At 34.9% G+C, this 17,809-nt stretch overlaps 1 non-coding gene across 1 annotated transcript; it reads left to right on the plus strand.

The window, feature by feature from the left end:
- Window positions 1–14,517: 14,517 nt before the first annotated feature.
- Window positions 14,518–14,681, plus strand: LOC126002440 (U1 spliceosomal RNA). Its single transcript, XR_007493142.1, has one exon. It is a non-coding gene; the product is annotated as a U1 spliceosomal RNA (small nuclear RNA).
- Window positions 14,682–17,809: the final 3,128 nt, after the last annotated feature.

Consider the following 17,809-nt stretch of genomic DNA (forward strand, 5'->3'; position numbering starts at 1 on the left):
TATAATTTTACATAAAATAGCAATGTATAAAATAAAATTTCTAAAATAACTTTTTTTCAGTTTCAAGTGGTTTTATTTTGATATACACGACCTTAGACACAACGGATGGGAAGCACTAGGTGTACAGAAAAGCAGTTCACCAATCTAAGCCCAAGCATCCCTCACTCAGCAGACACTGAGAACTGGCCACAGTGCCAAGAGGTGAAGGAAGAAAGCTCATGTGGTATCTGGCACGGTGTAACATAGTGTTTCTTCAATGCCAACATCAAACACTGTATTTGCATCTGTATTCCTGAGCTTATTTTGTTTGTTATGGATAACAAATATAGCTTAGAATTTTTTAACATGACAAAGCACATTGAATTTTTCAGAAAACTTTCTCTTCCTATTGAAATACAAACTGATGCTAGAGGAAAACAATTTGCAGAACATCACATTAGAAAAGACCTTTCTCTAGACTTTCTAACTAAAACTTTATTATTATAGATAATTTAATGAAATGCTTAAGTAAACTAAACTTACATAATTTTATATTGTAATTTTGGGTGCAGGTAGAATAGCATCACAAATTTAATATTTAGGTTTATAGGTATTATATAATTTCAGTGATGAGAATATACATATTGTAATCATATTATCCTTTGTCAGTACTGTTATATTCAGGGAAGCCTGGATTATTTGTGCCCAATATTAATACATTTTTCAATATGTTTTTATGTTTTGAAAAGAAGATTGGTGATTTTAAAGTAAGATCCCAACATAGGCAATGGTATTTAATGATGCAGGGCCCCAAACATAATCACTCTAAAAAATAGTACAACAACAGATGTTCAAATGCTATGAAAAGAGAACACGATTGCACAAAATAGTCTTACAAATTTAGAAACATACCTGCACTTGCCATAATTTCCTTTGTTCCTCAAGGCTTTAAAAACCATTGTGTGTGAATGTGGCATCGAGAGTGAAGAATCAACCAACACGACAGTGTTTGAGAACAAATAGATTTATGGGCAAGTTTGTTTCAAATACTCAATTCTAACATATACCCCCATAGATGCCATCAACTTTACTACCACCTTAACTTGTACTATCACTATCTTTATACATACCATTATCTTCCAGTATACTGTATACTATTTTAAAAAATCAAGCCTATTATTTAATCCCTTTTTCACTAGCAAGTATTTGGGTATATTGGACCAGAGCAACTTGTATCTGTCAGATACAAGTTATAATTATGGAACCCCACCTGGTTCCCCAAACCTACAAGGGTCACCCAAATTAAACCTTTGAAAAGAATCAAAATAAGTCCTGTGCTTTGCTGGGTGTTTCACCCTCCAAAAAAAATACACCAAAAACCCACAAAGACTATGAGTATGGGATGGTAGTGGTTTTATTTTTGTGTTTTTTATTGTTTTATTTTAAAACGTCCAAATTCTTAGAGTGGTTTAACATAAACTGCTTAACATAAAATAACTGCTTAACAGTCATTCATTAGGCTTCTTGAGTTCAAAGAATATTCAATCTGTTAAGAAAACTATACAGAAAGGACCAATTAAAAGTAAAAAAAAATCCATCTCTGCCTGTGTGTCTTTGAACTCTCAATGGACCAATATTACAACTTGATTAAAATTTTATTATGACAAATATTTATATTAATATTTTAATAATGCTACTCCTTTTTTATGTAATCTAATTTTGTTTAGAAGTCTACTTTCAGGGTTATTATTTCATTTTAGGCCATCTTTTTTCTCTAGCTACATTTAAAATCTCTTTGTCTTTGATGCTCTGCAATTCCATTAAACTATATCTATGTGTTTTTATATACAGTCTACATTAGTTATTGTTTTTTTTTTTTTTTTTTTGGTTTTTCGGGCCACACTCGTTTGATGCTCAGAGGTTACTCCTGGCTAAGCATTCAGAAATTGCCCCTGGCTTGGGGGGACCATATGGGATGCCAGAGGCTCAAACTGTGGTCATTCCTTGGATAGTGCTTGTAAGGCAGACACCTCACCGGCCCCACAGTCTGCATTAGTATTAATTTTAATTTCTTAATTTCTTTTTCTTGAAAATTTTATACTATCCTCTGACTAGTAATATAGCTCAGCAGTAGCAAATTTTCTTTGCATGTGTACAAACCTGATTTTGATCCCCCACACACACACATACACACACACACACACACACACACACATTGATGTTATTCTCAATTCAAATACTATTATCCCTATTATCTACATTTAACCTTGTAATTCTTTTTATATAAAATTCAGGTAACGGGGCCAGAGCGGTGGCACAAGGGGTAAGGTGTCTGCCTTGCCTGCGCTAGTCTAGGACGGACCACGGTTCAATCCCTGGGCATCCCATATGGTCCCCCAAGCTAGGAGCAATTTCTGAGTGCATAGCCAGAAGTAAGTCCTGAGTGTCACTGGGTGTGACCCAAAAATCAAAAAAAAAAAGAAAGAAATTCAGCTAACATGATTACAGTAGTATTATTGCTTATGAACTGATATACAGTTAATGTATCTTACCACCTCAAAAGTACCTAATCCCTTGACTATTTATTTTACTTTTAGTACACATTTTCTACAATCCCATGTATTGGTATTGATCCCCCCACTTCCTGGTAATATTAATTTTTAAATACAAGATCAATAATTTTTATTATTCTATATTCTATTTTCTTGTTCTGTTGCTCTAGAGTTCACAAATAATTGGGATCAACTATATTTTCCTTCTCTCTGTGACTTATTTTGCTTATATGGAAACTCCAGTTCTATCCAATTTATAGAAAACCACATGCATTCATCTTTTCTTATGATTGGATATATTACAATATGTATAGATCACAACAACCTTTTCATTCTTCTTTTGGGTTTTGAGTTTGTATCCAGTAGACCTCAAGGCTATTGCCACTCTGCACTCAGCAATCATTCCTGACGGTGCTTAAGAGACCATACACGGTGCCAGAGATTAAACTTGGATTGGCTGCATGCAAGGGAAGTTTCCTACTCACTGTCCTATGTCTCCATCCTATCCTGCACAGTTTTGAGCTAGGTATTACAAGAAACTAAAATACATAACTGCTTTTTATTAGTATTACATTTTATGTTTGCCATTTAACTTACTGATTTAATTAATTTAATTTTTTCCCAAGTTTGCAGACCCTCAAAGATCCTGACCGGTATCTGGGAAGATAGTCCTAGGACTGGAATATATATGCCATCATACATGAGGTCCAAGTCTTAGATAAAAATCACATTACTCCACACATCAGCACTACCACGTGTAGACCTGATTGTTTTCAAGCACTAATCATCACAAATAACACTGCATCATAGGCCAGATTTGGGTCACATCACTGAGTCTACTGTCACAGGGAGTGATTCTCGTATTTAAGCACTACTGGATAGCCTCTTACAGAAAGCAATAGAGTAAAGTCTTCATATTTATCTCACTAAACAAAACCTCATTTTATTTTTCAAATATTTAAAATTTAGGCCATAATACTATAGACATTAAGGTCTTCACTTCATTTCAACTTTTTTCTAGGAAGAAAATTAATTAGACACTCCCATTTACTTTTGCAGATTTATTCCATTTTGGCCAATAAAAATTATGATTCCATTCCCAGGATCTCATTTATTTATATAATATATATATTTTTCTATTAACATGGGGTTGGGCCACATCTATCTTTTCACAAGGTTTTTTCTTTGCTTTGTGCTCAAGGATAACACTTTATGGTTCTTTGAGAATTTTATGAAGTGGTTGGAGTAAAACTCAGGTCAACTATAGCAAAGCAAGATTCTTATCTGCTATACTATTTTTTATCTCCCTCTCTTTTCTAATTTTTATTTAACTCATCTATAATTCTATAGTTCTTACCTCCAAGTTGTTGACTTCCAGGTTGTCAAAAATTCAAGTCCTGAAGGTTATTTCAACAAAGAACAGAGCTTTCATACAATAATGTTTATGTAAATAAAAACAGTTTTATAAAAATTTTTAGACTTTTAGGAGTTCAATTTGATAGAAGTTTGAAACATATAACTAAAGAACTGCAATTAAATGCAGCAATCCTCTGAAATTAAAAAAAATACTAAATAGCTATAGCTATCAAGGAGGTTTCACAGGGAAACTAAAATCTTTAGTCAAGAATAGAAATAGAATAAAAACTTAACATCAAAGAGAATAAAAATATTCAAAAATATACAAGTGATTTTTGTGAAAGAAACTGTGATTTGGGAAAGCAATTGAAGATAAAGCTGAAAAGAGGATAACTAGAACTGAGATCTTGAGCAGACTTCCTCTAGCTGAAAAATTTAAATTATAAGATTTCAGGACCAGGAAGATTACCAAACATTAAGAGTACAAACTTGGTAATCAGCAGGTCCTGAGTTTGAACGTGGCGCTGTATGATACCCAAATCAATATCATGGATAGTCCTGAAGCAAGTCTGGGGTTATCCTGTTACCCTTACAACAACAAACCAAAGCAGTGCCAGTCTGAAGATTGAAACATATATTGAATTTACCATTGGAAATGGCTGCTGGAACCCCTGTCTGACCCAAATAAAATAAATTACAAAAAAAAAAATCGATGTGTGGGTCAGAGCGATAACACAGCAGTAAGGTAGAGCGTTTGCCTTGCACACAGCGCATCCAGGATGGACAAATCCCAGCATCCTATATGGCCCCCCATACCAGGAGCGATTTCTGAGCGCATAACCAGGAGTAACCCCTGAATATCACCAGGTGTGGCCCCAAAACAACAAACAAACAAACAAACAAACAAAAACAATGTGCAAGATAGATTGAGAAGGAAAGGATTAAGAGGTTGCCACAGCAAAACAATAAGAGGCCTAAACCAGGGCCCGGAGAGATAGCACAGCGGTGTTTGCCTTGCAAGCAGCCGATCCAGGACCAAAGGTGGTTGGTTCGAATCCCGGTGTCCCATATGGTCCCCTGTGCCTGCCAGGAGCTATTTCTGAGCAGACAGCCAGGAGTTACCCCTGAGCATCGCCAGGTGTGACCCAAAAACCAAAGAAAAAAAAAAAAGAGGCCTAAACCAAACCATTGTGAATGTATATGAGAAAAAATAAACATACAAAACGTTAATTAGTGGAGATGTAAAGCAACTGCAAGACATGTAATTGGATAAAGAAACAGTGTGAACACCTGAGTGTTTTTCACAATTATGAAAACAAAACTTAAGACAACATATATTTAACACAAAGGTAATACTTATTTTCAGAAAAGCTAAGCATAAGTATTTGTGTGTATATGTATAGAGAAGAGCAAATTTAAATGGTAAAGATAAAGATACTCTTTAGATAAGAGTACTCTTCTTCTCCAAACATGAGCATACAAATATTTACACTATTTTTCTCACTCAGACACAAGTTCAGAATGTTTTAATAGGGGATACTTCTCTAACCCAATCCAGTGCTCTGGGAATGCTGAGGCTAAACTAGTCGTGCTTTAAAAGCATGCAATGCTGGAGACCAAACTTGGGGCATTCAGCATACTAGGTATATGCACTAACTACCATTTGAACTTTATTCCTTTTTCCACAAATTTTATTTTACTATTTGAATGTCAATATGTAGACTCTATTTGCTCCTTAATTCTAGCTAAACTAGACCTTCAAAATGGATGCTGTGGCTGTGGGAATGCTGCCAAAGCAGGAAGGAGGAGAAAGTCCACCAATACATAAAACTTTACCAAAAAGTACCCGTTGAGTCCCACAGGACCATTCTCTATAAGGCTGTTCCCTGCTTCCTTCCCTATTTAATTTGCCAAAATACTTTGTTCTTACCATATCTCATTTTATGATGGGTGTCCTTGCTAATTGCTTGGGATAGTTTAGCTTAAGATGTTCCCATAGGGGCCTCAGGAGTGGCAGAGTGGTAGGGCATTAGCCTTGCAGACCAACTTTGGTTCCATCCCTAGAGTCCCATATTGTCCCCCAAGCCAGGAGCGATTTCTGTGCGCATAGATTATGGCCAGGAGTAACCCTTGAGCATCAACAGGTGTGGCCCCTAAAACAACAAACTAAACAAAACAAAACAAAAAAAGTTGTTCCCATAGAGAAGATAAAATTCTTTTTTATGAAGGCTCAGATCAAGAAGATAGCATTTTAACCTAGACATGAGACCATTCTTTATTCTGTCATATATAAAATAAACTGAGCCACTAAAAATGTTTTTCAGTCTCACCATAGACAGCTTTTATGGCTTTTATGTTGTTTATTCAGAGGGTCACCACCAGGTCTCTGGAGGAAAACACCCATAGGTGATATATCTCATTTTCATCTTAAATTATATTTGAAATATATTCAATCAAAATTTCAGAAACTGAATAACTTCCCTTAATCCCTTAATTCTGAGTTCACTAGATTTGAATGAAGTCCTAGAGTATGAATTTTTTACAACTATCTTAAAAGATTATGATAGAGTTATTTCAATGAACACTCATTAAAACTAGTCAGTATCCTTTACCTCTTTAAATGAGACCTATAATCTTAATTCCTTGGCAGACTCTTTTATTTGAATGCCAAACATTGCTATAATAGCAGCAAAAAAAAAAATCTACTTTGCCACTTATTCTGACCATTCATCATCATCATGTGAACTTTTGACAGGACTTGCATATAAAATTATATTATAGGATTTGACTAAGCAGTAAGAGGCACAAGAGCCAATATGAGTGTCACACATTAAGTTTTACACAATCTGTAATACTGCTCCAAATAAATGAACTAGTTAAAATCTGGTATCATATATTGACCTGTCATTTTACCAATAAAGCATAAAGTATGAGTCATTTTCTTAGCTTTAGTCTCTGGTATAGGGAAAACTGTCAAATGTGCAGTGGTGAGAGAAAATAGAATTTTCTCAGAAATGATGAGTCTAAAAAAACTATGTCTGCCTTTTCAAAAATAAAGTAATGAAACTAGACAGTCAGCAAAAAAAAAATGAATCTAGAAACAGACATTTTACTCTTATAATAATTAACTCAAAACTGAATATAGGCATAAATGTAAAATTACTAAATTACAAAACTTTTTGAAGCACAGGAGAAAAATCTAAAATATCTTGGATTTGATGGTAAATTTTTAATAGCACACCAAAATGATTTTGAAAAAAATAAATTGTCATTAAAATTAAAATGTTCTACTTTGTGGAGGACACTGGAAAAAGAACAAAAAAAAACAGCCATAAAGATTATATTTGCTAGTAATCTGTTCGATATAAGTTTGATATACAAAATATACAATTAACTTAAAAGCAAATGATAAAACAACCTAATTACAAAACATCAAAAGATTTTAACAAATATATCACAAAAAATATATGAATGGAAATATGAACATTAATACACATTATATATCATTAGGGAAATTCAAATTAAACAATAAAATATATTGCACACCTATTAAAGCAATAAAATCCACAATACTAACCACCAAATACTAACAAGTTGGCACAAGCTCTCATTGTTTACAGATGACATCATACTGTATCTAAAAGTTCCTAAGAACTCTACATAAAAAAAGCTTCTACAAACAATAGACTTGTGTAGTAAAGTGGCAGGCTATATAATTAATACACAAAAAATACCTTATTTTTTCTATACAAAATAATGAAAGAATTAAAAGATTAATCACATTCACAATTGTGCCTCAGAAAATCAGGTCATTTTAACTAAAGAGATAAAAGACCTATACAAAAAAATTCTATAAGGTACTGTTTCTAGGAACAAATAGACACAAGGGAATGGAAACATATACTCTGCTCATGAACTGGTAGGATTAACATCATTAAAATGGCAATACAATATGGGGCCAGAGTGATAGCATGGAGGTAAGGCATTTGCCTTGCATGCAGAATGACTGTGGTTCGAATCCCGGCATCCCCTATGGACCTCCAAGCCTTCCAGGAGCGATTTCTGAGTGTAGAGCCAGGAGTAACCCCTGAGTGAGTGCTGATGGGCGTGACCCAAAAAAAAAACCAAAACCAAAAATCAAAAAAATGGCAAAACAATACTCCCCAAAGCAGTGTACAGTTTTAATGAAAACTCTGTAAGAATATCCATGACATTTTTCAAAGAAGTGGACCAAACACTCCTGAAATTCATATGGAATAAACATACATAAAAAACTAAAGCAATCTTGATAAAAAAGAAGATGGCAGGATCCACTTTGGACAACCTTACTGTACTGCAAAGCTACAGTCATTAAAACAGCATGGTATTGGAATAAAGATCAATGAAATAGACTTTAATACCCCGAGATGCACCCACAGGTATCAGATTAATTAATCTTTCATAAAGAGACAAGAAATAAAAAGTGGAACAAGGAAAGCCTCTTCAACAAGTGGTGTTAGGAAAACTGGTCAGCTAAATAAAAAAAAAAAAAACTCAGACTAGTCGTTAATACCATACACAGAGGTGAAATCAAAATAAATAAAAGTGAGTTAAAGAGCTAGATATCGGGCCTGGAGAGATAGCACAGCAGTGTTTGCCTTGCAAACAGCCGATCCAAGACCTAAGGTGGTTGGTTCGAATCCCGGTGTCCCATATGGTCCCCCGTGCCTGCCAGGAGCTATTTCTGAGCAGACAGCCAGGAGTAACCCCTGAGCACCGCCATGCGTGGCCCAACCCCCCCAAAAAGAGCTAGATATCAAATATGAAATCATAAGGTACATAGAGGAAAATGCAGGCAGTACAGTTCAAGGCATTAAAGCTAAAGGCATCTTTCAAGGAATAAATGCCACAGGCCAATAAAGTGAAAATAAGATAAACAAATGGAACTAAATTAAACTGAGAAGCTTCTGAGCCTCAAAGGAAATGGAGATTAGGCTGCAAATAGTACCCATAGAATGGGAAAAGCTATTCACCAAATACCCACCTGATAAGATATGCAAGGTACTGGTAGAGCTCAGCAAGAAAAAGCACATTTAATTTAATCAAAAATGGAAAGAAGAAATGAACAGACATTTTTCTCAAGGAAGAAATACAGGTGGCTATAAAACTAATGAACAATGCTCCACTCAACTAATAATCATGGAGATGTGAATCAAAACAATGAGGTATCATTTTACACCACAGAGACTGACACATATCACAAAGAACAACAACCATGAATGTAGGGGAAAAGATTTCTTATGATTCAACAATAACACTCCTAGCTATCTACCCTAGGTCCTAGAGTTCCTAGGCTAGGAACACAAAAACAAAAACACAAATGACCTCTGACCTCTGCATTCTTTTTTTTTTTTTTTTTTTTGGTTTTTGGTTTTTGGTTTTTGGATCAGACCCGGCAGCACTCAGGGGTTACTCCTGGCTCTACGCTCAGAAATCGCTCCTGGCATGCTAAGGGGGCCATATGAAATGCTGAGATTCGAACCGCTGTCCTTCTGCATGCAAGGCAAACGCCTTACTTTGATGCTATCTCTCCGGCCCCAACCTCTGCATTCTTTTTTTTTTTTTGGTTTTTGGGCCACACCCGTTTGACGCTCAGGGGTTACTCCTGGCTATGTGCTCAGAAATCGCCCCTGGCTTGGGGGGACCATATGGGACGCCGGGGGATCGAACCGCGGTCCGTTCCTTGGTAGCGCTTACAAGGCAGACACCTTATCTCTAGCGCCACCTTCCTGGCCCCAACCTCTGCATTCTTATGTGCTGCAACACTATTTACAATAGTCAGCATTTGGAAAAAAACAAACGCCTGAAAACAGATGAGTGGCTCATGAAACTATAGTACATCTGCATGATGAATACTATGCACTATGCAGCTGTTATAAAAATGAAAGTCATGAAATATGCCTAAACATGGATAGATATGAACAGTAGTATATTGAGTCAAATGAGTCAGAGGAAGAGAGATCTAGAATATCACTCATTTATGAGATATAGAAAAATAATATTTAATATTATTAAATTAATAATGTTGTTAATAATAATATTGTGTTAATATCCAGAGATAATAGAGAGGAGGGCCAGGAGGACCAATTCATGGTAAGAAACTTGTCACAAATAGTGGAGTAGTACAATTAGGGCATAAAAGGGACCACTATGACAATAATCTTTGGAACTTATCTCTCAGTACAATAACAGGATGTTGGACAAATATAAAGTTAGAAGTATGGTATCCCTTTATTAAAATATGGAAAGTACACTGTTTAAAACTGAAAAAAAGGAAGATAGAGAAGATGTGAAGTAAAGTAGAAGTAAAATGCATGTAGAAGGAGGAGAAGGGAAACTGGAGACATTGGTGGTGGTAAACGATCATGGTTGAAGAGCCATTTACATTGTAAAACTGAAACTCAATCATGAATAACTTTGTAATCATGGTGTTTAACTAAAACAAAAAAATGTATTTATAGTACAGTAGGTTTGGGGAACTCTGGGAAGAGAAAGGAAGTTTCACTGTCAGTTTTATTATCCACCTTAGATGTTTCATATCAGACTTGGATGAGAACATTAAAATATAAAATTAAAAAGTATGTAGTGATAGAAGACTCTGGAATTTCAATACTCTTGAATATATAATTCATATTTCCAAATGGCAGTCAAAACTGGCCCAATCAGTGAAACTCAGTTAGATTCTAATAGAATAAATCCTAACTGTAAAAATAGAACTTTGGTTTATTACTGGTTAGAATATAAAATGGTACAGACACTTTCGAGGACATTTGGACAGTTTCTACAAAGTTAAGCATATGTTCTGTGCACATTAGATATGCCTTTGTCCTTGGACACTCCTCAAATAAATTGAAATCCTACATCCATACAAAACTTATATATTAGTGTTTATAGAAACTTTATGCATAAAACCTCTTAACCGCTAAGAGATCTATGAATAAGTATGGTAGATAAAATTATTCATGTTCTATATGCAGTAAATAATTATTTAGCATTAAAAATATATCAAGACATAAAAGACAATAAAGAACCATTCTTTTAGTAATTTTTATAGAGTCCAATGTGAATTACAAGTCTTTCACAGTTATATTGAAGGTACATATTGAAGGTGAATTAGGGTAATTCCCACCACCAGTGTTGACCTCCTTTTGCCCCTGTTCCCAGCATACTTCCCAGACCTCTCCCCTTAGCCCCCTGGACTGCAAGTGTAACAAGTCCCCTTTGTATATAACTTGTTGTAGATCTTGATTCTGTTGTCATTGACTTTGTGTTTGGTGTTTAGGCCTGATCATTATTTATTTCCACTCAATGTTCCTGTGACTGTTGGCCTCTAGTACTATCGACTTTTTTTTTTTTGTCCCTCAATTTATGAGGTAGAACAAGATGATTCAAGTTCAGTGGTTCATTGGGGGAAAAAAGAAGAGTCCTTCTTGGAATTATCAGTATCAATTTAAAGAAAAAAAGGGGGGGGGAGAAGCAATTACAAAATACACAACAGCCTTAATAAAGAACTACAAAACAACAAAAAAAGAAAAAATAAAGGTTTTGTGCCCCCCCTTTTTTTTTTTGCATAGGTACAGTTTATATTGGAGAAATTAGAAAGGGAATTAATTCCCTTGGCCTAAGAGATACAGGGTTTCTCCAGCTTAAAACATACTGTCATGGGAAAATCTACAGGCTCTGGACATACTTATTATCAAACCCCAATGTGTTTTTACGGTACCAGGAAACATTCTGCTCAGTTGTGGCTGACAAAATCAGTCCTCTATAATTAGAGATCTTGATATTTGCATAGGATAAAGTCTAGGCTAGAGTAAAAGACAATAAAGTATCTTAAATGCTATTTTTGAGTGTAAGAAGCAAATCTGTAAGTGGTAGTACATATTGCATTATTTCAAGTTCTTCATTATTTAGAAATATAAAAAAATGGTCAACAACAAAAACATGAATAGTTGCCTAAAATTTGAGATCAGGAATAAAAGAGATAAGTGAAGTATAGAATATATTTTAAGATAATGAAATTTTTACATGATCATTCAATAATATGTCAGAGTCATTATATACCTATAAATACCCATGAGATATTCAAGATAAAGAATTAAGCTAATGTGGGCCCGAAGAGATAGCACAGCGGCATTTGCCTTGCAAGCAGCCGATCCAGGACCTAAGGTGGTTGGTTTGAATCCCGGTGTCCCATATGGTCCCCCCCCCCCCCCCCCCCCCCCGTGCCTGCCAGGAGCTATTTCTGAGCAGACAGCCAGGAGTAACCCCTGAGCAACACTGGGTGTGGCCCAAAAACCAAAAAAAAAAAGAAAAGAAAAGAATTAAGCTATTGTAAATTTTGGACTTTAGATAAAAGTAATATACTAATTTTGGTTCAGCAACTATAACAAATGTGTCATATTAATGCCAACCAATGAAAAAAAATTGGGGTGAGAGGAACAGAAATGAAGGCTATAATGGAACACTTTTATGGCCAAAATTTTTTTATAAAAGCTGAAATTAATTTATTAAAACTGAATATAAATTGCAATAGATTTTATTTGAACATCATTCTTTAAACATATTATTTTAGCTAAATTATCAGTATGTGTGATTATATTCTGTTATACTTAATGTTTAGAGTTAAAAGGTTTAGAGTTTTAAGGTTTAAAGCTTGGCTTCTGAACAGATGCTCAAGTCATGAAGCAGACTCTATAAAAGGTCTCTAGGATAAAATCATATATGCTGAGAATTTGCATTGCGATACTATTTTTGATGTTTTCTTTTCAGTACATCATCTAATCTAATTTTGGGAGGAGGTTGGGGGATCACACCCAGCGGTGCTCAGGAGTTACTTTGGCTCTTAGCTCAGAAATAGCTCCTGGCAGGCAATGGGAACCATATGGGATGCTGGGGAATCAAACCTGGGTTGGCTGCTTGCAAGGCAAATGCCCTACCCACTGTGCTGCTATCATTCTGGCCCCTCATCTTTATTTCTAGTAAAATTTAGGGCTCAAGATTGCAGCCAATGTAGTTTCTTATTCTCATCTTATCCACTAAAGGCAAGAACACTGAACTTTGCAGATAGATCACTCTCCTTAAGAGAGATGACCACTTTTGAAAGGCAGTTGGAAACCAAGGATTCTTGTAGAAGTCCATGCCTAGTTTCAAGAAAATTAAACAAAAAGGACAGTTTAGTATTTCTATATATTTTTTCACATAATAAATTCCAGAGCATCTGAAATCAAGAAAATAAAGAAGTAACATTATAATAATATTTATATGTTATTGACAACATATAATATTCATATATATTTTATTTGGGACAAAATTTATTAAAATATTCTTGAAGTCTTTTATAAATCTTGGACCCATGAAGATCTTAAATTTTGTTTTAATTGTTAAGTACCACTTGTCTGAATAGGAAAAGTGATTTTAATGATTATGATATTTGTCATACATCGGTGGAGAGCCAGCATGAAAATACAGTAATACAGAAGTTGAGGAATAAAGTAAGTTTGAGTCTAACCTTGGAGAATAAGTGATTAAGTCTGTTATATTGTTGTGTATGTAAATATTTTAGGGGATTATTATGTTACTGACCCTACCCTGATTGGTGATTGTGCCCTACCCTAGGGTGTGACCTGGCATTCTGTCCCCACCCTAGGGTGGTACCTGATTCTGCTTCCACCATTGGGTGGTATCTGATCCCACCATTGGATGGTACCTGATTCTGGGGGATAAAAACAAGAGTCTGTGGAAGGCGAGAGGCTTTTTGCTGGAACTGAGGCTGAGTCTTTGGACTTCAGTCTTGTCCACCGAATAAAGCTAATATTTCCACAAGCCTGACTGTCTGCAAGCTGTTTACCTGCCGTTTCACCTCAGAACCGTCGGCTAGACAGGGTGGCAGACGCGTGCTCCGAGCTGGAAGAGAAAGGCCTCATCCTCCATCCCTCCATCAGTCAACCTCTTCAGGGGCTGACCAGCAACATCATATGTGTCCAATATATGCTCCTTATCTACTGTGTTGATAAGAGGCTAGAGGTTGCAAAGTTAGAGTTCAAATGTGTAATTTATTATGTGAGAAAAACCTAAGGAAGACACAAGTATTAGATAAATAATGCCAAATAAGAAATTATATTAATTCAATCTGTTCATCTTGGGAGAGAAGTAGGCTATAATTATCATCCAAATGAGAATGCCTTCGAGCAGTTAGTTTGAGAGCATTTCATCTTCATTGAAGATAAAGTGGCTAAAAGCACAAAGGCAAGGAAAGTAGCTAAGTAACAGTTAGACTAGCAAAAATACCTTGGGGGCCAGAGGAGCAATAGCACAGTGGTAGGGCATTTGTTTTGCATGCAGCTGACCGAGAACAGACCTCAACTAGATACCTGGTGTCCTATATGGTCCCCAAGCCAGGAGAGATTTCTAAGCTCACAGCCAGGAATAACCCTGGAGCAACATCGACTGTGCCCCAAAATCCAAAATAAGAAGAAGAAAAAAAAAAAGAACAATACCTTGGAATGTTCTAGAAAACTTCAAATACCAGGCAGAAACTTTTTATTAATTCAGAATATAATATACAGCTGTAGAATAAAACTAAAGATATATACTTACCTGGCAGGGAAGATACTATGATCACGAAGGTGGTTTCCTCAGGGCGAGGCTCACCCATTGCACTCAGGGTGTGCTGACCCCTGCGATTTCCCCAAATGTGGGAAACTCGACTGCATAATTTGTAGTAGTGGGGGACTGCGTTCACGCTTCCCCCTGATTATAAAAAAAAAGATTAAAAAAAGATATATATGACTCCTCTTTCACTTGGTAGAGATTAACCTTTGCGTTGTATGCCAGATGAATTAGACTGGAAAAAAAAATAATTATTGACAGTGAAATTTGAATCAGGGATTTTCAGTTAACTCAAAGATCTCCAAATGTTCTCCGCAATGTATAGTGTACATTTGAGACAGTACATTTTTATGGTAGAGAATTTCCCTCTCTACTAGTTTCTCTGCATTCATCCTAAATCTATTTTGAAGTTATACAGAATAACCTCGATTTCTAATTGTCATGACAGGACTAAAATGACTCTTTAAAGAATATATTTTTGGTTGCTCCCAGACTGATATCATCAACTTTTTTTTTTGCTTACTTTTGTGTTGGGGCTACATGTGACAGTGCTCAGGTCTAACTACAGACTATATACTCAGGGTTCACTCCTTGTTATCTCAGGGACTAAAAGGTATGTAGAAGATCAAACCCAGGTTGATTGTATACAAGGCAAGTGCCCCACTTTCTGTACTATCTTTCTGGCCTCCATCAACAGTCTTTAACATTTTAATATATATATATACATATATATACACATATATATACATATATAGTTTATGTATAACTAGAACTTTAACTAGGCTAAAGAACTGGTGCTTAGATTAAAAAAAACAACACAATTTTCTCAACGTATAGAAGAGTGAACACCAGTTTCCACATTCTAAAACACATAATTCTATTGCTACATTTCAAAAAGCATAATTGCCAAATGTGAGCACTGACTATATGCTCTTTGTAAAATATTCTATATGCAACTTTTTATTCGGTACTCACAACAAACCCTAAGAATTTGGAACTATTATTGTCTAATTGAATTTTTAAAAAAATTATGTAAAGAGAGGGTAAGGTCATATACCTTGAAAGAACAAAGATGACTAGAACTACTTTTACTTTAATCCAAAAGCTTTGCTGCTAAAAATGATATCTTGTACTCCTCTTTTTAGATAACTTCAGTTTTATTTTATTTTCCACAGAGTAGGCAGTGATAACAGGAAGCTAACTCAGAGTATGCTAAAATTAGTCGTTATGAAACTTAGCTGCACAACTAAGTCACCTTGAAAGATTTTTGAATGTCTTATCGGGCCATTGAGATAATTCAAGTGGCAGAGTGGTTGCTTGGCATATATGAGAGCCTAAAGTTAATTACTAGCACTGTATGAAAAATCACCACTGTGAAGTCCTGGTGGTCTCTGGGCATCACCTATCTGAGTACTGGTATCACAGGGCTGGACCCACATACTGAATCATAAGACTCCAAGATGAACCTACTATAGTCAGGAGTAGTCCTGAGACACTTGAACACTGATGGGAGTTGCCCCTATTAAAAATTATTTAAAATGTCTTCTGTTTTATAATCAAGACAAATTAACTCAAATAAGTATATGAACATTTATTTTATACATTAAGTCTTGTGACACTCATAGTAGAAGAGTAAGAATTAGATCTCCTACCTAAAATCCTTTTGTTATATTAAAGCTAGTAGTTCCAGTCTGCTTTATCATATACCAAAGTAGATAATTTGAAGATTCAAATACAGGACTTAACATGTGTCCTGGATAAAATTCCCCTACAGTTTTGGGTCTATTATTCCAGTCAGCTAACATCTGTATAAAATCTGATTCTGTCATCCAGCCTATTTTTCAAACATCCCAAATTCATGTCATCTTAAATTTCATAAGGCTTCCTTTGATATTTTATCCAAATCTTAAAGAAAATCAGTGAACAGGAAACAGCCTTGAAGCATGCTGTTTGATTTCCTTAGACTTAGTCATGCAAATGCAAGTTGATATAATTATTTCTGCCTATGGTTCATTTCCTTCCACACATTGCTTCTAGCAATGACATCAATGACCATTAGTAAACTACAAAAATACTAATTGTAATAAATTTCTATCTTCTACCAAAATTATTTAACAAAAAGCATTTTTGTGCTGCTCCATGACTTATTTTTAGTAAAGTCTTAATTGCTATTCTTAGCTATGACTTATTCTTATAAGATATGACTAATTATTTTACTGTCTCCAAATGCTTTGACATACTAATCTCCATCTCCAATGCAACTCAACAACAGTATATAGAGTTGACTGTGTATCTGAAATTCACATAACAGAATAATAGGAATGTTTTAGGTCACTGAGAGGAGGAATATAGAAATAGCAATAAATAGCAGTGGATATTTGGAAGCTTAGAAAAAGAATTTTTGCTTTGTTAGAAAATTGGAAGAAACAAAACACCCAAAGTAAAGGGCCTTCGTGAACAAAACATCAAATAATTTCAAGAAGCTTGCTTCTATCAATGTCAAATTATTCATGAAACCGAAGAAAACAAAAATTAAGCCCTGCTCAAATGGTGTCTTAATATATCACTGGGAATCAAAATTTATAGAAAGAAATAAAAGTAGAACAATAAAGGACAAAAAAAAAGTTACTTCAGTTGTGACATAGATTCAAATTAAAGAGCCTTAGTTTATACTGTAAGGAATTCTGAAGGTGGGATAATGAAGTTTAAGTTTCATTAAATGACTGATCAACCATGTATACTTCCTTGAATTCAAGAATAGCAATCTCCCGAACAACTCCTGGTGGACCTACAGCTCAGTTCCAGAAGAAATAGTTTCCGTGTGGGAAATGCAAGTCATTCATACTGAGTTCTATAGTTTACTGACTTACTCATGCATAAGCATTTTCATTCTGCCTCCCAACCTCATTTAAATTGGCTCCTAAGTATTAATCTTCATATCTTCTAAAGCTAGTAACATGTACACTGCCTTTATTTTTCTCCAACTTATTCTTGTTTTTTTTTTGTGACACATGTACTTAACTAGCATCACTTGCTGCAATGTACATGACTAATTATCATTTAAATTGATACCTTTAGGGCATTTTCATAATTTGAAATAGTTTATGTTAATATCAAGTTAAAACGTATTTTAATAGTTTAAGACAAATTCACAATAGACCAAAAGGACATCAATTAGGATTATTTAATTTTCTTATCTATATATTTTTCTTAATAATTGTTTTCATTTAAATGCACGGAATATGCATATCTAAAATCCTATCATAAACAAA

The sequence above is a fragment of the Suncus etruscus genome, chromosome 2 (assembly GCF_024139225.1).
Source record: "Suncus etruscus isolate mSunEtr1 chromosome 2, mSunEtr1.pri.cur, whole genome shotgun sequence".
Classification (NCBI taxonomy): domain Eukaryota; kingdom Metazoa; phylum Chordata; class Mammalia; order Eulipotyphla; family Soricidae; genus Suncus; species Suncus etruscus.